This window comes from Artibeus jamaicensis, unplaced genomic scaffold, assembly GCF_021234435.1.
Source record: "Artibeus jamaicensis isolate MK-2021 breed Jamaican fruit bat unplaced genomic scaffold, CSHL_Jam_final scaffold_1283, whole genome shotgun sequence".
NCBI lineage: Eukaryota > Metazoa > Chordata > Mammalia > Chiroptera > Phyllostomidae > Artibeus > Artibeus jamaicensis.
Genome location: NW_026522028.1, coordinates 7,804,169 through 7,830,111, shown reverse-complemented (window position 1 = coordinate 7,830,111; position 25,943 = coordinate 7,804,169). Strand labels below are relative to the sequence as shown.

General features: G+C 34.2%; 1 protein-coding gene and 1 pseudogene across 1 annotated transcript in view; both read left to right on the top strand.

The window, feature by feature from the left end:
* The window catches only part of IL1RAPL1 (interleukin 1 receptor accessory protein like 1), a 1,106,570-nt gene that overhangs the window by 142,755 nt on the left and 937,872 nt on the right, over nucleotides 1-25,943 (top strand). The gene's annotated exons all lie outside the window — the stretch shown is intronic.
* LOC119038461 (40S ribosomal protein S3a-like) lies at nucleotides 16,256-17,036 on the top strand (annotated as a pseudogene).

The following is a 25,943-nucleotide window of genomic DNA, read 5'->3' as shown; positions in this document are numbered from 1 at the left end:
TTCAAGTGGTCTACCAACTATGGAGCATCATCCAACAAGAATTCTCTACCATGAACCTTCCCAAACTACTTTTGACACATTTGATCAGTCCACAGCACCTTCTTCCCCACACTGCACAAATCTTTTTTCACATTTCAGTTGTGTTTTTGCCTTTCTTAAAATAATAAAGTATAATATGCTAAAAATGTTGCTTATTCTCTTTTATCTTCAGTATTAACATGGCTACACAAAAATTCATTAATTTTAATTTCTTTTTAAAAAATGCACGCTGATAGGACAGGTGTCAGTGTATATTATCTAACAAAATTGTTTCTAATGAAGTTAAAGACAACTAAAAACACTAGAATCATCTTATGGAAGAAACCCAATGAAATTTTTGGCCAACTCAATAATATATTTTTGACCTCTAAATTAGATATCATGTTATCTCTAAAATTTTCATTAACATATGTGTACTCGATCATCCAGAGTTGCCAAGCACATTAATAGACACAGAAATTATTGGTATTAGGTTCTAATGGAAAACAACAACAAATCTCCTGGGTATAATTAATTTTTTAAAATTTTTATTTAGTTATTTTTTAAGTACAGTTTTCTGTTTATTTCTCCCATTAATTTAACAGACTAGAAAGTACCTAGTCTATGGTGAAATGCATTTATTTGGCCCCTTAGTTTGAATTCCACAAGGTGGAAATTCGATTTCCACCAATTTCTTTCCCCAGGTCCTTTTGCTTTAAAGATCTTTACTATATCCTTCACTTATTTTCTGAATTTGATTGACCACTACCCTCAAAATAGATTTCTAAATCAGAGCACTTTTTAAAAAATATTTTATTCATTTATTTTTAGAGAGAGGGGAAGGGAAGGAGAAAGAGTGGGCGAGAAACATCAGTGTGTGGTTGCCTCTTATGTGTCCCCTAATGGGTACCTGGCCTGCAACCCAGGCATGTGCCCTGACTGCGAACTGGCGACTCTTTGTTTAACAGGCCCGTGCTCAATCCAGCCTGAGCTATACCAGCCAGGGCTAAATCAGAGCACTTTTATGTAAGTTCTGCAACCACTGCATATGGGCAAGTCAGTTCATCTTTGAATTCAAACCCTCCCTAGTTGTGGTAAAGGTAAAATAAACTACATTGTATGAACATATATAATAGGTAAAAATCAATTTTATTGCTTTTGTTTTTAATTACAGCAGCAGATGCACAGAATTTTATTATTTTAAATCATAACTAAAGTAGTTGTTTTATTTCTGTTGTGGTAGCAGAGAATCATATTATTTTTAAAATAATCACTGGTATGGCAAAAAAAATCACAAATTCCTCAGATAAGCTAAGATTTGGTAAGTTCTATGTAATGATTTATGATACTTCTTTCTTAAACCTGGTGTCTAGTGTCACAAATAATGAGACATTAGGAAAATGACTTGAAATTTCTCTTTTGATGTGTCATCTCTGGATTGTATTTCAAAGTTTCTAAGGAAATTTCATTATGCTTGCCCCTCTGCACCACTTTTATGAGTATGGCTCTTGTCCCCTGGGAATGAAGTTGATGTTTAAATGACTTTGCAATGTACTTTGTTTTCTAGCTTTCAGTCAGTGCATTATGTGTTCAGATGACAAATAGAAATCTATTTGCATATAATTGAACATTGTTTATTATGATGTCAGTGATAAGGTAGAAGTGTCGGAAACTTCTGGCATTTGGTTTTGTTTCCAGTTGTGTACAAAATTTATTATTGTAACTGAAAGTGTAAAGTTACCCAGCAAAAGGAATGTCTACATCAAACATTTAGCATGTTTGGAATTTTATTTGAAGACTAAAGAGTAAGTAAAAACAAACTGCATGGGATTTTTACTGAAAATCTTCAAAAGGAAAGAGTACTTTTAATGTTGGGATAGAAGTATTTATTTATTAAGATGTGACAAAGGCAGCCCATTTTTTAAATCGAACTGTGGTTTTTAATCTTGTTCAGTTCATGCATTCACAGCAGGTTATTTTCATTATTATTAATTACGCAGTCATATTCAAAGCCTGTGATTGGCATTTATATCAAGCCTTTGTGTGACATTGATATATGTATGAGTTTATAAAACTGTCTTGCTAATCAATAGCTTTTGACTGAACACAGTTTATTAAGTTTTATTACCATCCAAGTTCTAGGGTTTTGGAATTAGTGGATACTAATTATTAGAGAGATTATATACACACACGTACATAATCTTTTCAGGTATTTAAGTGCATCTATTTGTCCCATAAGTACAAAAATAAATTCTACTCTTTAAAACACTTTTGAGTTAAGAATGTGTAGGAATAATTGGTTGGCTCTGGAAATGGAAAGTGGGATAGAAGGACATTCTAACTGATGCCCTGTGATGCAAACATAGACAGCATACAAATTGACATTTGATAAAATATGAGGTGTATGGTTAATCTAATGTACGAATGCTTGGCATGAATACAAAATAGTAGATCATTGATTCATTTAGTTTGAAAAATACTCAGTCACATTTCAAAAGATTGATTTGATTAATGGATCAGTAACATAGTCATTTTTATGTTGTATTTCCTCTGTGTGTATAAGCTTAATTATTTACTTACTTTTTTCATATGAAGCAAAATTCTTTTTGTATGTTAAAGTTTTTGAAAGAGGACAAGTAAGTGCAGTGATTTAAAGTATGGTCTCTGAAATAATGCAGCCTCTTTGACATTGTGGCACCACTACTTAATTTAGTATGCAAATATGGGAGAATTACTTTCTCAATCTCTCAATTTATTATCTGTTTTTGTGACAATTATATGTGAAAAAATTGTGAGATGACTTACATAAACTGCTTTGGAAAATACCTGGTACCTTGTAAGCATTTGGGTTAGTCATAATAATTACAGGGAATAAAGTTATCTTTCAGAGGACAGTAATTCTGGAGTAATAGATATTTAATAGATTTTCCCATTTTCACCCAAACAATATTTATGGGGTCTCCATTAAGTTCAAGGCAGTGTGCTCAATTACGGACACAACAATAGTTAAGACAGAATTTCCACTCTCGATTTCATACAACTTTGTCTTCACTTTGAAGGCAGTGTCCATACATGTTGATGATCCACAGCATTTCACGTGTATGGTGGTTACATTTAATAAAAACACAGTGCTATTTGCACTTGAACTCTGGGGAGTTCAGTTACTATGCAAATAGTGGCAATTCTCTTATCTATTCAACAATTTTGAACACCAAGGAACAGTTTGGGAAAACTTCATGCTAATAAGCATTCACGGGCTTTGACAAGTTATGTGTGGAACTGCAGGCCCAGTAAGCACAAACTGGAACCAAGGGGATCAAGTCATTCCATTTTTCTTTTTACTATGCAATGGTGGAAGCCCCTGTTCACATAAATCCCCCTTTTGGCCTGTTTTTGTATGTCTCCTACTCAAAGTTCATGTGTTGAGAGGAGTAGAGTCCCATAGCTGTGCTAGTGGTGAATGGTGTTTGCAGGAGGAATGTGTGTGCACGGGTACACTCGTGTGCAAGAATGTATTTGGGGAGGTGGCTGGGGAGCTGCCTGTTAATTTTTGTTGCTCTGAAGTTTAATTCTCCCTTAGAGTAGATTTCACGACACACTGGAGAGTATACAAGTTCATTCACTCAAAGTGTGGAATGGCTAATGCATTAGATGGTGGGAGAGGTACATAGATGTGGATAATGGTCCATTTTCTCAGCCATCCAGAAACTTGTTGTTTAGCAGAAGTAATAAATCAGGCATGCAAGTGTGTATGGGAAAAAAGAAAACATTGTAGAGAAATAGATTTAATAAGAATGTGGGAAATAAGCTTGTTTTGATGCTTAGAGAAAGAGTAGTATTTGTGCCGGAAACTGAAGTGTGTAGAGCAGGCTTTTGAAATCGGGAATGGGGTAGAAGAACATTGTTGGAAGAGAACAATGGCTGCGACATTATTCAACTGGCTGGGAGTGATTCCTCCACCACCACAGTTATGAGACCTAGCAGGCATTAAGTAATTAATGCTTGGTGTAACTGCAAAGACTGATCTACAGAAGTATGGCTTCTGACTGGAAGTCCACTGTCACAACCTACACACAGCTGTAGAATTTATAATGATTGCATACACTAAAGTGGGAATGAGACATTCAGGTGTTATTCGGCATGTCAATTTTTCAAAGCTACTTAAAATTATTTAATGGATTTACTTTTTCCATTTAATTTTCCTAAAATTCTTAAGGACCCTGTTTCTAAGCACATAAGCTTCATTGTATCTACTCATCTCCTGAGATAGGAGAATGGGTGAGTTTGCTTTGTTTGACTCTCTCTCTCAGACCCATTCTACTGCCAGCCTCTTAGAAAAACTCACTGTTCCTGGCCTGATCTGAACGCAAGTCCCTTTTCCCAATCCTCAGGAAACAGAGAGGTTGGATGCCATGCAGATAGAAGGCAGCAATGTAGTTGAGGTGTGAAATTGACCTCTGGCACTTACTTGCTATGTGGCAGTTCTCATGGTACTGTTGCTTAATTTTCTCACTTAGAAACAATGGAATAGTAATTAATCTACTCGAACTGTTATAAGAATTTGAGGTAGTATATGTAAAGCAGCTCTAACAGTAAGCATCGTTAACAGTAATGTGGTGAACATTCAGCACATATCTAAAGGGAAGTTGCTATTGTTACCATTACTGCTACTACCAGTTCAGTGACAAAATTAGTCTCTAAATAGGCTTTGGTAAGTAGATCTTTATTGAATGCCAGAATGCTCAGGGTTAGGGACGAGCACCAATAAACAACGTTATGACAGATAGTCTTCAAAATGGCCTTAGAAAACAATGCAATAAGAAGGCCACGTATCCTAGAAATGTACACTTCAAACTTAAATTTATTAACAAATGTCACACCAATAAATTTAATATGAAAGAGGAAAAAACCCAATGTACTTTATTTAGACTACTTTGTGTACCCATATCGTATGAGACTCCTTAAGAGATAACTGCTGAAAACAGTTAATCAGAAAAAGTTGTTTGCTCAACACGAAAGAAACAGCCTTGCACGATTTCATTTGCAGTGCCTATGTGAATGTATTTAAACTGTCAGCACAGTTGATAGTGGACTATGTAAGGGACTGGCCAACTTGGGCCTGCAGTCCAGTCTGGCTCACAGCCTGGTTTTGTAAATAAAGTTTTGTTGGAGCACAGCCATGCTCATTGGTTAATATATTGTTTGTGGCTATATTCAGGCTATAATACAGTTGACAGAGACCATAAGACGTGCAGAGCTGAAATGCTTACTCTGCTTCTTTGCAGATGAAGTTTGCCAAGTACTAACAAACTTTGACAATTCATGTGTCATAGAAAATCAGTGTTTTGAAAATTAGTGTCTGGTGATAGAAGTTGATATGACTTTGGCTGGTGGGCACAAAAAGCAATATATAGATTATGTATCATAGAAATGTACACTTGAAACCTATATAATCTTATTCACTAATGTCACCCCAATAAATTTAATAAAAATTAATAAATACATTTTAAAATCCAAAAAAAAATAGTGTCTATAGAATATCAACATCTATGACTACTGCTGATAATTGTGAACATTAAATATTATCATGGGCATGTCTAATTGAAATTTTATTTTCATTTAATTCACTTGAGTAATTAGACTACAGAGTTGTTATCTACTTAGTCTCATTAGAATGAATATCATGGTAGATTTCAGAAATGGCAATTTTACTTTTATTTTATCACCTGCCCCACAGTTTCAGTTAAGTTGTCTTGCCTTACTTTTTTAGGAAAATTTAAAAAGTATCAAATAGTAGTTGATAAGGACAATATACTTCAGTATGGTTGAGCATTTGAACTCAGGCAGACTATATGGTAAAGGAGAAATAAATGAAATTATCTTTTTTTTATCATGAGAGAACAGAAAGTAAACCAGTTGCTACAATTAAATAAAGTTTTTTTTTCTGGTGCTTTTAATGGCATTTATCATATAAGCTGCTGTGAGGCAGTATATTTTAAGTGTTCAGGAAAATATAATTAGTATCAGGAAGATCTGATAGTACATTCCAGTTATACTCCTTACTCTCTGGCTGAGGGAGCTCATTTATCTTCTAGTAATTTCAGATATGTCTAGAATCGTTCTGAGGAAAGTACGAAAAATTGCATATAACATCCTCCCATATATAGAATGGTCCTTTTTATATTGCAGAGGTGCTTAAATTGCTCCTCACAAACTCTTGAGAATAATACAGCCTATAAATTTTGGCCAGTATGTTTTTAGTGTGTTTAGTTATCTTTCCTCAAACTTTCCCTTACAAACAAAATTTCAAATATGTGTCTGTCTTCCTTGTAATGTTCTTATCACCAGTAATCTTATTGAAATGTTACTTGAGGATCAATGAAAAATACTGTTGATACTTGCTCTTACCATTTTAAACTTGGAAGTTTCAGAAGAAGGAACCCAGGTACATAAGTATACCTCATGTATGAAGTAATAGAGCTGGCAAATAGATTATCAAAAAATAATAATATTTAATCAAAATGACTCATTGGAGGTAATTGGTAGTAGAGTATTAGGACTATTTATTTTAACATTTATAGGGAGGAAATAAATATTTTCACTCCTTTTGTTTATATATTAAAAGTGGAAATAAAGAATCATGTCTAGGTCACTATATTTTTATTCCAAAATTGAATCTCTGTTATATCAGTTTCTTTAGTTAAATCTATATGTTTTTTGATGGTGTGAGGCCTAGACAGCAAAGAACATAGACTGGGTCCTAATTGAAATTGCCTAAGTGTATCCTAATATTTTTAAAAATCAAACTCTAGAAAGGTATAAAAGGAAATAATGACAGGTAATATTTATTAAGCTTGTTCTTTATGCCAAGTATACTATTCTAAGTACTTTCATGTATTAACTTGTTGAATATTGAAAACATTCTTAGTGTAGATAATGTTTTTATCTCCATTTTAGAGATGACTGAAGTGAGGCAAAGAAGAAATAACTTTCTCAAGTTCATAAGGCCAGTAAGCGTTAGAGCCAGGAAGTAGGTGCAGACCAGGTAGTCCAATTTAAGGACATCTGTGCATAACAGCTATGATACTGCTATAAGAAATATAGTATATTCCTGGGAATTATTGATTATGGATACCAAATAAAGGAAGAAGTGAAAGGTATGCTAAGTGAAATAAAGAGAAATTTACAGGGAGCCAACAGTGAAGGGAAGGAAACTGGGACTCAAATCAATGGTTTTGAGCAGAAGGAAAAAAATAAACATTTAACCAGAACAGAATGAAGAAACAAAAATTCAAACAAAAAAATAGAGAGGCTAAGGAGCCTCTGGGACAACTTTAAACATCCCAACTTTCTAAATATAGGGGTGCCAGAAGGAGAAGAGGAAAAGCAAGAAATCAAAAACTTATCTGAAAAAATAAGGAAAACTCCCCCAGCCTGGCAAAGGATATTTACATGCAAGTCCTGGAGGCTCAGAGAGTCCCAAAGATATTAGACCCAATGAAGCATGCACCAAGGCACATCATAATTACCCAAGATTAAAGATAAGGAGAGAATCCTAAAAGCAGCGAAAGTAAAGGAAAGTGTTACCTACATAGAAAATCCCATAAGATTATCAGCCGATTTCTCGAAAGAAACCTTGCAGGCAAGAAGAGGCTGGGAAGAAGTATTTGAAGTCATGAAATGCAAGGACCTATATCTAAGATGACTCTATCCAGCAAAGCTATCATTTAGAATGGAAGGTCAGATAAAGTGCTTCCCAGATAAGGTCAAGTTAAAGGAGTTTATCATCATCAGGACTTTATGAAATTTAAAGGGACTTATCTAAGAAAAAGAAGATAAAAATATAAACAGTAAAATGACAACAAACTCACAACTATTAATAACGGAACCTAAAAAATAAAAACAAGGTAAGCAAACATCCAGAACAGGAACAGAATCGCAGAAATGGAGATCACATGGAGGGTTATTGGCAGGCACGGAAGGGGGACCATAAGGAAACAGGTACAGGGAATAAGAAGCATAAATGGTAGGTACAAAATAGACAAGGGGAGGTTAAGAATAATATAGGACCTGGAGAAGCCAACAAATGCATATATATGATTCATGGACATGAACTAGGGTAGGAGGGAATGATGGAGGGAGGGGGGATGCAGGGCATAGGGGGATAAAGGGAAGAAAAAAATTGGGACAACTGTAATAGCATAATGAATAAAATATTTAAAAATATAAAAAATATTGAAACAAACAAACAAAAAGAAAGAATCACCCTTGCTGGTGTGGCTCAGTGGTTTGAATGCTGGCCTGCAAACCAAAGGGTTCTCAGTTCGATTCCCAGTCAGGACACATGTCTGGTTCCCAGGTTCTGTCCCCAGTTATGGCACATAGTGGAAGCAACTGATTGATGTTTGTGTCTCACGTAGACATTTCCTCTCTTTGTTCCTCCCTTCTCTTCTCTCTAAAAATAAACAAAATATTCAAAAAATAAAAATCTTAAAAAATGAAATAATATATTTAAGAACTATTTAAAGCTGAAATACATTTTAAAGGTCTATTGCTTATTTAAATCTGGCAGTTAATAAGTTGGTCATTATGGTATCTCCCCTGCCAGGTCAGTAGGGGAGATACCATCATTGAACAAACAATAAAATAATTTAAAACAATAAGTTGGTGAATACCCTGGGTTTTGATGTGTCTTCAAAAGCAAAATCCAAATGGATCTGGAATTTAAACTACCTGACAGGCAGTTGCAAAATCTAAGTTTAGGTATTGCAGGGTTACATGTGCACATAAAGAGATCTTTAAGTATAACAGGCATCAAGACAGCCTGAAATTTTATTTCTCAACCTTTGTAACCTATTTAAAACTCTGAGAAATGCTCACTCTTATTAGGCTGGCCTTCTTCCCCTAACAACTAAGAAAATAATTGGAGATACAGAATACAGATTTTCCCATCTAACCCAATTTTTAAAGGAAGTTATTATTTTTGTATATTTTTCCAGTGGGATAAAATACTGGTTGCATCTTAAGAAATACCATCCACTAATATCTCTAAATACAAGGAGATGAATACTGACATATTCAACTTGAAGAAAACACAAATGTTTTGACTACGAACATGTTTAAACAAAAAAGGAAAATTCTTTGACTCCCAGTCAGGGCACATGCCTGGGTTGCAGGCCAGTTCCCAGCAGGGGACCCACAAGAGGCAACCACACATTGATGTTTCTCTCCTTCTCTCCTTCCTTTCCCCTCTAAAGATTAATAAATAAAATCTTTAAAAAAAAAAGGAAAATTCTAATTCTGAAAACATTGTAGGGGTTCAACATTGTTAGGGTAAAGTACATCTGGTATCATTTCTATTAAGACAAAGACAAATGTTCAATATATTGATATCTTTCTCCATTTTAGTTTTTGGCTTTAACTTAGGTATTTACAGGAATATATGTATAGATGTGTTTGTAGCAAGATAAAACAAAGGGGATAACAGAGTTTGATAATACTTCTATGTTTATAAATAGTTTCATACAATAATGAAAGCATAATACTATGTTTTAATTTGTTGAAACCTTGGTACATTTAATGGGATTTAATTTTACTTATAAAAATTTAAACTACTATTTTAATAATTCACAAAAAACTATAATGTTTACACATTAAATTGTCCAACAAAGTTCATTTGTATTCAGTGTGGACTGTTGAATATGGAATATAACAGCCGGTTATGTGAAATTGATGATGTTTATGTATTATGAATAATAGAAGAAAACTCCAATTCTATTCAATTAAACTTTTATGTGCAAAATTTTAGCCACATTGAAGGGAAATCTTATAATAATTCATATTACAACCATTTGGGTTGATCAGATACCCAGTCATATTTTAATAGATTTTCCTGGGAAATAAATGTACATTTTCTTATGTATATGGCATACAATTACAGTAACATTGCAATGACCAAACCAATGTTTGGTCTATTTGGAATAAGATTATTTCTTTAGAGTAGTAGATACTTCTGAACTTACAAAGACCAGAGAAAATGTGCTTTTATTTCAGAGTTTTACTGCTTTGTTGACTGTTTATTAATACTTCTGCCTTGCTGCTGAGAGGATTTTAGGTCCCTTACAAAAGTCCACACAATACAAATTAAAAATAAGCAAGTGAGGGTTTGGGGACTGATTTTGGGAAGAAAAGCTGATGCAGATGTGAAGCTGTCCTGAGCTTTTTAATACTCATTATAAAAACATTATACCAACGTGATTCCATTCTCGTGCATTAGAACTAGTTTTTTTGCTATAACAGGACCCACCACAAATAATTCCCCTTCTTATTATAAAATATTTTATTACAAAATCATAAACATGTCATTCTGTAACATAACAATATCACACTGAAGCACATCATATGGCATTTTAGGTAAAATGTTCAAATTAAAATTATAAATGATTACACCCATATTATTACCCTACCAATCACACTCAAGGAGGCTTTTCTTCGGCCAGATCCTGCATGCTAATGGAGTTCAAATCTTCCATTCTAGAAAAAAATGTTTATTTTTAATGCTAGACCATTTAAAGTCACTTGTTTTGAATAGTGAATCCTCAGAAAATATCGGCCTTTTGAATTCATCCAATAAAGCTGCCTGTCAACTTAGTTTCCATATATTTATGAATTAAAGAAACCAACATTTACAGGAACAAGTATAAAGGACACATGGACAACTACTAAGGGGGGTGGAAATGGGAGGGAGGTGGGGAGCACTGGGGGGTGGGCTGGGATGGGAGTAAAAAAGCAGAAAAGTGTACTTGAACAATAATTAAATAAAATTTAAAAAAGATTTAATTGAAACTTAAGCAAAAATAAAAATAAAAATCTTGAAGGCCAAACAAACAAACAAAAAGAAACCAACATTGAAAATAATTGACATTAGATTATCTCAAGATCTGAAAGAATGTCATAAATCATAAAGGAGAAACTGAATTATGTGAAGTGAAATGTTGCTATTACAGAGAGAGATACCTGTATAATTTCTAATTTTTTTCTACCACTGAGATTTTGTGATATGGTGCGTGACTGAGTTGATCCCACTTAATTTTTCTCTAGTATTATGCCTTCCTCAAAAAGTAGGTCTTCTAAATTATGTGAGGTTTCTGTGACTATATAACAGATTTTACATATTCACATATTTATAGAATGCTTGAAGTAGATTTTTATTTGCATATAATGTAAAATTTTTTCAAAATCTTTCTTGTATATTTTTTCATTACTATTTAGTCCCCTTATACCTGTCTCCTCCCTACAATCACCACACTATTGTCTATGAGTCCTTCTTCCCTTATGCTCAATCCATTCTCCACCCACTAATGTCCTCACCACACTAGCTATCATCTGCTCTCCATCTATGAGTCTGTCCCCATTTTCCTTTATAGTTCACTTTGTTCATTAGATTCCACATGAGTGAAATCATGATATTTGTCTTTCTCTGACTGGCTTATTTCACTTAGCATAATTTTCTCTAAGTCAGTCCATACTATGGCAAAGGATAAAACTTTCTTCTTTTACTTCTTTTTTTATGGCTGAATACTATTCCATTGTATAAATGTTCTATAGTTATTTTCTCCACTCACCTATTGATCAACACTTAGGCTCCTTCCATATCATGGTGATTGTAAACAATGCTGCAGTGAATATACAAGGATGCTGACGTTCTTTCAAATTAGTGTTTTGGGTTCCTTCGAATATATTCCCAGAAGTGGGACCGCTGGATCAAAAGGCAGAGCCATTTTTAATTTTTTGAGGTATCTCCAAACTGCTTTCCACAGTGGCTGCACCAGTCTGCACTCCCCCCAACAGTGCAAAGGGTTCCCCTTTCTCCATGTGCTTGTCAGCAATTGTTGTTTGATGATTTATTGATGGTAGCAATTCTGACAGGTGTGAGATGGTATCTCATTGTGGTTTTAATTTGCATTTATCTGATGATTAGTGGCATTGAGCATCTATTCATATGTCTGTTGGCCATGTGTATGTCCTCTTTGGAGAAGTGTCCGTTCAGGGTCTTTGCCCATTTTTTAACTTGGGTTGTTTGTTTTTTGGAGCATCAAGTTTTGTAAGTTGTTTATAAATTTTGGATATTAGGTAACCCCTTATCAGATGTATTGGCAAATATGTTCTCCCATTCAGTGGGTTGTCTTTTTATTTTGTTGATGATTTCCTTTGCTGTAAAAAAACTTTTTTAGTTTGATGTAGTCCCATTTGTTTATTTTTTCTTTTGTTTCCCTTGCCTCGGGAGATGCATCTGATAAAATATTGCATTGAGCAATGTGTGATATTTTGCTATTTTTTTCTTCTACAATTTTTGTGGTTTTGTGTCATAATTAAACTTTTATTTTTTACAGATAAGGTATCCACTGCTATGTGAAATCTCAGTGTCTAATTATTAAGTATAAATACTATTTGCCCTGAATCTGAATTAGTAAGTGGCTATATTTTCACCCACCTTCCAGCAGAAATATTTAACTTTTTTGCTGTTTCAGAATAAAGAATGTACTGCATCTACAGCAATATCTTAGCTGTTTACTGATAGTTTAACATGTGCTCCTGTCATTTAAATATGTACAATCTCTTTGTCACATTCACACATTATTAAGAGAAGACATCCTCAAAGATAATGGGGAACTTTACTAAGAAAGGACATATGTCTAAGAGGCCTAAAATGCTTATGAAGGACAAGTTAAGTTGAAAGCAATGCCATGAAGACATAAGCACATCCATTTACATGTTCTCATATACCTTACACTCATATATTTCTTTGGTCACTGAAATGAAACTACATTCTGTACTTTTATACCATACAAAAATACAAGTGAATGCATTAACATTTAAAACATATTAGCTTGTTATTGGTGTTAAATATAATTAATTTTTAAATATTCTGTATAATGCAGAAACCTCAGTGGATTATTATGTAGGTCTTAAGAAGTCTTTTGTGATATTTGGAAAAACTAATAGGGCTTTTGGGTTATTGTGTAGGCATTACTTGTTTTCATCATTTAAAATAATGACATGCAAACTCCCAATATCCAAACATTTTTATCCAACATATATCCAGAATGGGTTACATTGAGATAATTAAAGATATCTTTAATTGAAGTGATAATTTCATATATGACCATAAAAAGGTTTGAACAATGAAATATGAATAATAATCCCTAATTTCCAAATTTGTGGACAGTTTTTTTCCTTGCAAAAGTGTGATTTTTCTTCTTTCATCTGTAATAGTTTGGAGTGTTGCCAACTTGTTTTATATTCCGTTTGGATTTTTATTAAAGCACTTCATACATCTTGGACATTTATCTAATGAGCTATCTCTTCAAAATAATAGATTGAATAATTAAAAATTGCCAACATTCAATTGATTTTTATCTATCAGCATCAAAATTTCATATAATTTAGCCTAGTATTAAATTGGTTATTGGTATTTCCTACATGACATTTCATTGTTAGTATTCATTAACAATAATGGAGATTAAGTGCCTTTTAAATTTTTCATCTATTCTTGTTTTTAATATATTTAATTTTTAAAAATACTTTTATTATATATGTTTGTAAATATATAAACATTATTCTCACATATTATACGTAGTTCTCCATCTTTTGCTGATTTCAATACTCATTACTATTGCTTTTCCACAAAGCCACCTGTAAGTCACTAATTCTTTTTTGTTAGTGTATCAGTGATTTTGAGTTTGTTGCTGATTGGTTTGTGTAGAATGTTATTTTTAATGAAAGCTTTTGTGAGGCAGTAAAAAATGAGGCAGTCATTTTACTCATATGTGTTTTTCTTTTGTATAATTCAGGCTTGTCTTTTATGCATTTTTTCATCTTTTTCTCATTAATTTTATGAATTGTTTATATATCAGGGACATTGGAACTATTAAGATGTTTGATTTTAAGAATATTGAAAATATTACAGAATGAGCCTTTTGTTGATACAACTTTTTGCTTCTTTGTATGTTTTATTTTCTCTAAACTAGAGGTATCTGTTCTGATATCCAGCAAAGATTTTTTTAAAATTATATGTTATTTGAGAATCATTCAATACTTGCTGTCTGCAGAAACAATTGTGTGATGTATAGATTGGGTCGTTGGAACCTTGCCTCTAAATACATTTTTAAAAAATATTAAAAATAAGTTTTTGGCCCTGGCTGGTATAGCTTAGTGGATTGAGCACTGGCCTGTGAAACAAAGAGTTACTGGTTTGATTCCCAGTCAGGGCACATGTGTGGGTTGCAGGCCAGGTCCCCAGTGTGGAGTGTGTGAGAGGCAGCCATACACTGATGTTTCTCCCCCTATCCTCCCCCCTCCCTGCCCCTCGCTCTAAAAATAAATAAATAAATATTTTAAAAGTAAATAAATAGAATTAAAAAAAAACCCAAAACAAGTTTTTGCTCTTTATCATTGCTCCTCACTTTTTGAATCGCTGGTTGGATTTCAGGTATTTTGTGGGAAATGCGGAACAGTTGGAGTTCGTTAAGAACACAGGGCAAGTATTTCTTGTATGTGCTCGTATGGCACTGTTGTTACTGTCATAGGGAGCACCTCAGCTGTTCAAGTACATCTCAGTATAAGTAATTGAAAATCAAATGTAGAGATAACTGTAAATGAAATTTTTGGAGCTTTTTTTCCTATGGCTGATTTTGTTAGCCAAATGACTTTCCATTGCCCCCAATTATTTGTAATTGCTTTGGCTCAGAATTTAAATACTCTAAAGCTTAAGTCTAATATCTATCTATATATATATATATTCATTGAAATAATTTTTCAGGGTCTCTTGGCTCTACGAGTATTTATCACCTTTGTTTTCTTTTTATATTTTTCTTTAAATTTTTAAAAAATATTTTATTTATTTATCTTTAGAGGGGAAGGGAAGGAGAGAGGGAGAGAAATATCAGTGTATGGTTGCCTCTCATGAGTCCCCTGCTGTGAACTGGCCTGCAACCCAGGCATGTGCCCTGACTGGGAATTGAACCACGATCCTTTGGTTCTCAGGCCCGTGCTCAATCCACTGAGCTACACCAGCCAGGGCTATTTTTCTTTAAATTTTTTATTGCTGTTCAAGTACAGTTGTCTCCATTTTTCTCCCACCACTTCCCCCATCCCAGCCACCATCTCTCATCCCTGACCTCACCCCCCTTGCTTTTGCCCACGTGTCCTTTATAGATGTTCCTGAAAACCCTTCCCCCCCCATTATATCCTCTCCTCTCCCCTCTGGTTACTGTCAGTTTGTGCTTAATTTCAATGTCTCTGGTCATATTTTGCTTGCTCTTTTGGTTTCTGTACAACTGACCAATTCACTGTTCCAATATTCTTAGTGTCTGCCATACTGTTTCAGTAGCTTTTGTCCCCAGTGCTATTTAGCTTTCTCCAATCTAAATCCTACTTACATTTTTTAGATTTTACTCAAATGCTTGATTTTGAAATTAACATGAAATGATTTGGTAGGGTACCTTGTTTGTAACTTACATCCTTTGGGACCATTTTAAAATCCACTCAAAGTTATCAATCCTTTTATTCTCCTAATACATTTTAGAATAGCTTAATACACAAGGCTGTGAGGGACAAAATAAAAATCTAGATGTATTTAGTTAGTGTAGGAGTCATTTTTCTTGGTGTAAAAATTACTTTTCTCCTTCTGAAGGATATCATCTTTGCAATTATTTCTTCATGCATGTGTCTGAGCACAGTGAATGCAGGTGTATACTATAGATGTAGCAAATACTGAAAGTATATCCCTCTGCCTAGATCAGGGTTATAGAACCTCAGCACTACTTATATTTTAAGTCTGATAATTCTTTGTTATAGAGAGCTGTCTTGTGTATTGCAGGATGTTCAGTGGCATCCCTGGCATCTATCATCTACATGACATCTACTTCCCACTTGTGACAACCAGACTCTTTCCATATATTGCCAAATATTCCCTGGGGAGTAATATTGCCACCCTGGGAGAACCACTGATTGCCATGGATACATTTTTAGGTTGTCTGCAAAAGTAGTATGAACATTTATTTCCACACACTATATTTTACAGTGTATAATGTGCACTTTTTTGCCCAAATTTTTGAGGGAAAAATACACATGTGCACTATACATGGTTAGCACTAATTCCATATCTATTTAATTGCTTTATTTATGTTTATGTGTGAAAAGTGTAACTCTAGCTTTTGGCTGTCTGAGCAGCACCATGGTGGTGGGCAAGAACAAGCGCCTTACAAAACACAGCAGAAAGGGAGCAAAGAAGAACATGTTTGATCCATTTTCTAAGAAAGATTGGTATGATGTGAAAACAGCAGTTATGTTTAATATATGAAATGTTGGGAAAACAGTTATCATGATAACTCAAGGAACCAAAATAGAATCTGATGGTCTGAAGGGCTGTGCATTTGAAGTGAGCCTAGGTGATCTGCAGAGTGGTGAAGCTGCATGTAGAAAATTCAAGCTTATTACTGAGGATGTTCAGGGCAAAAGCTGCCTGACTAATTTCTGTGGCATGGATCTTACCCATGACAAAATGTGCTCCATGGTCAAAAAATGGCAGACCAGGACTAGAGCTCATGTTGGTGCCAAGAGTACTGATGGGTATTAGCTTCATGTATTCTGTGTTGGTTTTACTAAAAAATGCAATAATCAGATTCAGAAGACCTCTTACTGTCCGCCAAATCTAGAGGCAAATGACAGACATCATGACCTGAGAGGTGCAGACAAATGACTTGAAAGAAGTGGTCAATAAATTGATTCCAGATATCATTGGAAAAGACATAGAAAAGTCTTGCCAATCTATTTATCCACTTCATAATGTCTCTGTTAGAGAACTCAAAATGCTGAAGAAGTCCACGTTTAAATTGGGAAAACTCATGGAGCTTCATGGTGAAGGTAGCAGTTCTGGAAAAGCTACTGGGGAAGAGACAGGTGTTAAAGTTGAATGAGCTGATGGATATGAGCCCCCAGTCCAAGAATCTGTGTAAAGTTTGGACATTTCATGATGACAAATAAAAAGGCTTAATGGTGACAAAAAGAAGTGTAACTCTAGAAAGCAATGACAATATCTGTATGCAAAATAATACCCTGTAACATGATAGTTGGTTTTGTCTCTAAATAAAAATGAATAAAAAATTCAATTAAAATTTAAACAAAAGATTTTATTTCCTGAAAGTTTGGGCCAAAAATGTGAGTGCACATTATATATACACGGCAAAATATCATAGGCAATTTGCCTCACACAAAGCATAGAGTTTTTTTTAATCCTATGATGCTAATATAAGCTGTTACTTTTACTTTAAGAAAGTATAAACTGTCCAAATCACCAAATTAACATACTTTTAGCCTTCAAGACTTAGCTTGAGAGCAAAGGAAGGCAGCTTTGGAATGGCATAATAAAATATATATAGTTTTTCTGTTTTGAAATTTAGGAACATCAAATATTTTGCTATGATGCTTATGTTCTTTGGGGAAAATTTGAGTTTTGATGTCAATAAGGCAGTTTTATACTGGAAAACATACGTATTGAGATGAAATAAGATTATATAACAATGTTTTGATTTCTACTATATTGTACATTATAAATATAGTTCTTGATTATCATGAAGTTTTGTTGGCTTTAAAAACAAAAATTCCAGTTTTTGTTATCTTTAGCTTCTTTTCCTGGCAGTCCCACTATATTTTATATAATTATCCTTTCAGTGCAATTTTCCATTTCCAAGTTTTATTTAGTTGAATTTGGCATCAAAGAGCCAGATTTTGTAAAAGAGACTTTTTGTCATTTTTTTTCTTCCAGTGACTACATTTGATTTTAATTTCATTTGTATTGTTTCTTGGCTTTATTAACTACCACTAACTTTTTATATAGCATTGCATTTTTGATCCATAATTATCCTTAATTTTTATAATTATCTCAATTATTTGACATATTCTTTCAAGTACTTTGTTAATGAAAAACACGTGCTTAATATATTTTCTAAGATGCAGTAAGTTAAAACATATATTCCTGTTTTGTAATTTCTTTGCTGGAAATTCACTTACTGAATCACACAAATTCTCTGAAAGAAAAGCTGCATGTATAGCTTTAAAATTATTTGACTTTTAATGTTTCAGAGAAAATGAGGATGACTTGGATTTTCTATTACATGTGATATGCCTTCCCTGCTCACAAAGCCAGAAGTCTTTTGCTCTTTTGGCTGTTGTTCATTTTTTTTGTCCTTTAAATATCTGGCCAGAATATGTCCATTTGTGGTTGCCTCTCATAAATATTGCATTAAAAAAGGTGATCATTGAGTATTTCACATTATACCATCCTTCTCATCATGCCCCCAATATATGTGTATTTATTTTTGAATTACATGCACGTGTTTTCTTGTAATATATATATATTAATCATATATATATAAATCATATCATTAATGATTAAAATGAATGAATGTAGAACTTTCAATATGTTCTTCCTATGATACAAGAGAATGAACAGTAATACCTCTAGGAATGTACTTTTCCCCATTTGGAAACCACTGTTGTGGATAATGTACAAACCTGAAATACACATCTTTAGTTCATTTTATTTTCCCGGAGAGTTTTTAGTGGTATACTGTTCCCTCATTCCCAAAACTCTATACTTTTTAAGTTAGTTCATTTTACTGGGTAACCAGTTCTATATCTTCTCTTATTTCTGATTCCTTCCTAAAAAAAATTCAATTGTAGTAAAATGTACATGACATAAAATTTACTATCTTAACTTATTTTTTAAAAAATTTTATGTATTTGGTTTTTAGAGATAGGGGGAGAAGGAGAGGGAGAGAAACATCAATGTGTGGTTGCCTCTCATGTGTCTCCTACTGGGGACCTGGCCCACAACCCAGGCACGTGCCCTGACTGGGAATCAAACTGGCAACCCTTTAGTTCTCAGGCCAGAGCTCAATCCACTGAGCCACACCAGCCAGGGCTTAACCCTTTTTTAAGTGTACAGTTCCGTGTTGTGTGGTATATTCACATTGTTGTATGTCTGATTTCCTGACAGGTTATTTTCCCGTGTGCTTTAGAAGCTTAATCAAAACATTCCTACATATCAATGCTTTCTTTAATTTTACATTTCAAAATTACAGAAACAATGCAGTAATATATGTCACTTATAAAAAAAATGACAAAATAGAGAAATATAGGAGTATAAAATATGTGTCATATTTTGCTTTACAATATTTCACCCACCATACCCCACCTTCTGGCCCAATCTTATTTCTTTCACAATTTATGACATTCTTGTATGTAGAGTTCTGGACAATTTTCTCTGTGTATTGTGCATATATATGCACACACATTTTGTGAAATTAAACTCTATATATTTTTATGTCTTGTTTTTGTAACCCAATAATACATGTAGAAACATTTTTCATGACTGTTTATATTTAAACATAATATCACTTGAAGGGAACTTTGACAGTAATTTTTGTAGTACTTTTCATTTTATAAATAAATGCCACTGGTTAAAAAATTTGTGACAATAGAATGGTGTTACAAAAAGCCATCCTGAATTTCTGCCCTTCATTTACTGCCCAGGAGTAACCAGTTGAGACTTGCTTGTCTGTTCTTCCATAAATTAACTCGAACTATGCAGACCTAAGTTGTTATTTATTTGCACAACATTCTGTCCTGCAACTCACTTCTTTTTCATTTAATAAAGATTTATCGGTGCACAGAAAGATTTCTTTATTTTCTTTATGTGCTACATAGTAACCCATACAATAGATGTGTTTTCCATTTAATGGCCATGTTAACCATTCATTTCCTCATGAATGGTTGTTTTGTGTATAAATCTTGGTATTATGAAGGATTCTCTGGTGCCCACACACTTACACATATTTTTGCTTATTCATGGGAATTTAACTGTGGGATAAATTTGTAACAGTTGCGTTGGACAAAGGCTATGTGCATTGTATGTTTCTAGAGATTGCCAAATTATTTTACAAGGAGAGAATACTAATTTATGTGGTATAAATTTGCTTGTTTATTCTGGCAGTGTGAATTTTATTTATTTATTTTATTTCAACATGTCAAAACTGTTCCCTTTTGTGGGATTGAGGTCATCTTTCACATTCGATTAAGTTAGCCAAGGAGTTTTGAAATAATTTCCATAGGTGTTCTTTTTCTCTAAGGTTTGGGATAAGGGCCCCATTCTATTGTTTAGTAGTAGTTTTGTTTATAATGTGTTTCCTTTCTGTTCCTAGAATGTACACCTTGGCTTGGTGCTCATCAGAAGACAGCTTGTTTGTCTTGTTCTTGGCAGTGTGCACTGCCCACTTGCGTAGAATTGTAAGGGAATGTTCAGAAAACAGTCAAGTCATTAAAACTCGACCTCATGTTTTTACAGAAGCTCAGAATCCAAAGTCCATTAAGAAACAGGCAAAGAAGTAGTAAACAACAATTTGTTCCATTTGTACACAGAAAACTTTCATTTCTGATCATTTGAGTTGAGAAAGAACTTGAAAATTATTCTTTAAATAGCTCATTTACTCGAATTTAATTTCACTTAGTGAGATAGCTATTAATATGGAGATTGGTACATTTTTTTTCCTGTGGTATTTAATACCCTGAAATCTGCACCTGCATTTCAAGATACCAAATTACAGGCAGGTTCCAGTTGGATCATTTATTTAAGAATGTGTTGAGCTTGTGGAATGAAAGTGTGGTGTTTTCTCTCTCAGAAGCCAGGCAGCAACTCTGAAGGTCTAAGTAAAAACCCTGTTCCATAAAGCAATTTACTTAATTGAACAAATCTCCCCCCTCCCTCAATTTCAGTTCTGCCTTTTACCTAGCAGGGAAGATAATCCTTAGGAATTAATTTATAGTCTCTAAGGAGAGCTTCAAAACCTCACAAGTCATTGAACTGGCATAACACCAGAGAGGCCTGCACTTGATTTCATTTTAAATCTTCTAGTTCTTTGCCTCTAAGATTCACATTGATTTCACTGTAGCTCTCATATGGGCCTGGGTAGCAATATGTGTCTATCAGGAATGCAGGTGCTAACATAATAAAAATAATAAAGCAATCTGTGTGCTCTTAGCAGTTGTGTCCTTGCGAGATTTCATTTTCCTTTATATCATGAAGTTGTTTAGTAAAGCCATCTATCATAAAGGGTCCTGTTTGAATACAGTTCTCTTTTGACGAATGATGTAAAAATAACCTCCATCCAAAACAATTCATTCCCTTGCTAAACATTTACTTTGTGCCTTTTATTTTTGGGGCCCAATGTTAGGCATGTACTAAAAAGGTCTACAATAACCCATGTATTTCTTTTGAATGGGATAAGGGGTTGGGACACATAATGGCACAAATGTTAAATAAATATTAAAGTAATTGAGATAAATTATGTTAGTTTTCAAAAATGTCTACATCTATATCCCAGTTTAGAGCCAAAGCAGCTATTTTATAATTAGGTTTTCAAAGAAACTTGTAATGTTTCTTATAATGAACCAAATTCTTAGCAGTTCAATTGCCAAATTGTGTTTCTCTGCTTTTCTGGAAAAAAAGAAGTGATTATGCTTCGTTTTTTTTTGAAGCATAAGTTGATATTCTTTATTCTTGCTCTTCCAATTCTTCTAATTAGCAGACAAAATGATAATTGCAACAAAGAGATTACCTGGAACTATTCAGGTGCCATCTGAAACTGGGAAGAGGGGTGGCCGACAGAGTGCCCATGTTTGGTACTTGTAGGCAGAACATTGTTATTTCTGGAATAATTGGTGTTCATTCTAATTATCAAAGCTCAGGCTTCCTTATGTGGCCTTTCAGAATAGCAGTTCTATACCAGCTCTTCCTTCCCCCTCTTGTAGGTTTAAGTTTATATGATATTACTATTTCACAGTCTTTGTCAGCCTGTTGTAGTATATCAATTTAGGAAACCCAAAAGTTACATTGGTATAAGTGCAGATATTGAATACTAAAAGATTGTTCCATCAAGTATTTGATTCTTGCATCATCCTCTAAATTTTAATGTGTTTCCATCTACATAAAAGTTTTGCTAGAATAATTACAGTTGAATTCAGGGAAACAGTTTCAGTTTTCTCCTGCTGAAATCAGTAATGTTTCCTAACAAGTGTTTTTTATTTTTCCTTTATCTGTAATCCATGTAGGCATCACAACAAAAACCTTTGTAAGTATAGTCTAGTGACGACAGCTTACTGGAAGTATGCTGAATGGTATTCCACAAGAGGTGGCCAACTCAATTAATTAGGAGTTACCCAATTTTTGTCTGCACTATTTTGGTTGCAAATTCCCCCTTTTGACTTGTAAATTCATGGTTGTTGGTAAAAACTAGGCTAAGGCAGTGACCAAAACAGATTTATTTGGGCAAATTTCATGTGGGATTCAATAGTATTTCATTTCAACTGTTCACAATACTCGGGGATTTCCTGCCAAAGACAAGACTTCCACTGTACACATCAGTTGGTAGCTCCAGCCCACTGGACTCGGTTCAACTATTCATCAGTCAAGAGATATAGGACATGCTCTCCAACACAACAGTATAAGGGCCTGAATCAATTTGTTATGTTTCCTATTCTCTTTCAGCTTCTCAAATGTTCCATATAAAATCTGACATTTAGATTTATATCTAGGTTTCTTTTCTTCTTTACCATTATAGCTATTGACTAAGTTAAAACTCTTTAACTTAACTCCTTTGGGCAGCAAGAAAAGCCATTTTTGAAAACTTTCTACTTCTAATAGATAAATATTTTTTTCTTATCCCTGAAAGGCCTTCTCCCAAGCCTCTGTCTTGTCTTTCTAAGCACACCGTTTAGGGGAATTTATTTTCATCATCTCACTATGAAGAATTGACCTCCATACACCTAGTTCAAACCGTTCCTGAGCTCCACACTCCAATTTCAAACTCTTCAATAAACATCACCAGTTGTGTGGTTAGATACCAACACATATAATTTAGAGTGCTGCAGTGCAGATATGCAAAGCATAAATCTAACAAGAAAGAGATATTCAACAAATCCATGTCCCAGTGGGGGAAAAAACCTTTACTTAAAAGGTTATTTCAAATAACACGTAAGAGAACTAAAAGCCTTTTTAAATTATATTTTAATTTTTAACGAGGCAAAAATATTGATGAAACAGATAGAATCACATGCCTGAGGAAGAATGTCAGGACCCTTTGGTCTCTGGGATGTGTCTGCCCTCAGTTTCTGTAAGAGGTTTTCTGCTTTCTTTTTTTTTTTTCTTGGCTTTGAAGAACAATGTATCTTTAATATATTGATATCTTTTTATTTATTTATTTATTTATCTTTAGAGGGGAAGGGAAGGAGAGAAACATCAATGTATGGTTGCCTTTTGTGCATCCCCTGCTGGGAACTGGCCTGCAGGGAACCAGCCTGCAACCCAGGCATGTGCCCTGACTGGGAATCAAACCGAGATTGTCTGGTTCAAAGGCCCGCGCTCAATCCACTGAGCTACACCAGCCAGGGCTATTGATATCTTTTTAAAAATATATATTTTATTGATTATGCCATTACAGTTGTTCTATTTCCCCCCTTTATTCCCCTCCACCCTGCATACCCCCTTCCCCACCATTCCCCCCTTTAGTTTATGACCATGTGTCTCAAGTTCTTTAGATTCTATATTTCCCATACTATTCTTGCCCTCCCCCCATCTATTTTCTACCTACCATCTATGCTACTTATTTTCTTTACCTTCTCCCCCCTTCTCCTCCTCCCACTCCCCTGTTGCTAACCCTCCATGAGATCTTCATTTCTATGGTTCTGCTCTTGATCTAACTATCCTCTTAGTTTGCTTTTGTTATAGGTGTGCTTGTTAATAACTGTGAGTTTGCTGTCCTTTCACTGCATTCTTTTCTCAGACTTTGATAAGGGCGGTGGGGCCGGGTGACTTGTTCTCTCAGCATGTGGAGAAATAAAAGGGGAATTTCTTCTCTACAGAAATAAACTCAAATGTAATTTCTGACTATCTGTCAGGGAGAGATTTCTTTTATAAAACCTAATGTAGAATTACAATCTATTGGCCTTTAAAAAATTCCTTAGATTATTTTTTCTGTTTTTAGAATACTGCCAACCATTAGTTAGGAGTCATTACTTCCATTAGTTTTTAGTTAATTGTTACTGTACAAAAAGTATTCCTTAGGTAATGATGTGTAGTTTATTCTTAGTATGGGGGTTGAAATACAAAGTGATGTCAGATCTAAAAAGTTTACAAAAGGTCAGAACTGCGAATCTTGAGTACCTTCACATGTACTACTCATTTTATGGGTATTTTGATCCTGCCATTCGTCACTCTGTGACCTTAGGCAGGCGTTCATGTCCCTGAGTCGCTGCTGGCCTCAGTGCAGAATGGGGATAATATGGTCTGCTTCACAGGACTACTTGGAAGTTAAAAGTAGAAAATACATTTATAAGAAGATTCCATAATGACCAAGGGAAATGTTCATTTAATCGGTATCTCTATAATATTACATAGTAAGAAACAAATATTATATACAAGGAAAGTAAACTTAAGTATGTATATAATAATTATGAAGCTAATGCTCAACATTCAGTTTTATGTGCAAAATGCAGGTATCAGTATTCTACAAATGTTAAGCAAATCGATATGCACACACATAAGGAAAGAGAACAATTTGGAGAGGTAGGACCTAGCCAATAATAATGGTGGAAATAGCAGGCTTTTACTTTTTGTCTTTACACGTGTCCTTAAAAGGGATTAGGTATTGAACTGATTAGGTATTGTATGTAATTTCCTTGACTGTTGAATAAAAAGAAGTCATTTTTAACAAGGAAAAGTTACTGTTCTTTCCTTTAATGAAGGGGGAAGGGTGTATAGGGGACTAAAAGGTAATGTAAACAAGTATGATAAAGGTTAAATTTAAAGAAAAAGTCCATGTCACCACCTTTGTAGAATTCTTACCAAAAATGTGTATCTGAATTGAATCCGGAGGAAATTAGACAGGCTGTTGACAATGGGTGAGTCTACATGAGGTTATTTTGGGTGTTCTCGGCATTGTTCTTTCAGTTTTTCTCTAAGCGTAACATTTTTGTAAATGAGGTTGGTGATAATGCATTTTCAATAAAAGCTGTCTAACCATCTATCCGTCCACCATACTTTGGCCTTTGTATCAAGGCCATTTTCTATACGGCCAAGGCAACTAATTGAGAAATTATGACGTGGTATAGAGACAGTCTAATACATGTAGTTTTCCAACATGCCTAAAATGAGACCTTGCTGGGTTTGATGCTGATGTGTTTGTAGATCTATCTACCTACCTATTAAAAAAAGACTGCTAAACTTGTTTAGGCTACTTGGTGAGGCTAAAACCCACACAGAAAATGTGTTTGAATTTAATTTTGGTATTCCAGAAATTTCCCTATACCATTAAAGCATGTTGTTTGTCAACATGGCTTCCTGACTTTTCTTCTTAAATTTACATGCTGTGTAGTTTCAATCAGAAGAGACTTAGAGATATAAATTGAGTTATTCAGGCAAAATATTGAATTTCAAGGCATTGTTACAAGCCAGCTTGCCTTTACTTAAGAAACTATCTTACTCTGTGTAGGCAATTTTGTCCAGGTTAGAAAAGATTGAGAACATAATACTTCGATGGCCACATACTGATTTCTTAATCCCCCCTATTCATGTACTTTAATTTCTCTGATGATGTTTGTTAGGTTTATATTGTAAACTTGGTTGGCTTTGGTGAGGCAAATGAAAAAAATATAGCTATTAGACTGTCACAGTAGTAACATAGGTGTTTTTCTCTCTAGAGTTAATTTCTTTATAAAACTGAGAAATTTTATTCTTGGATATTAGAAGTATACATTTTGTGTGTGGCGCCATATATGTGGGACTTTGGATAGACAACGATTTTGCTTAC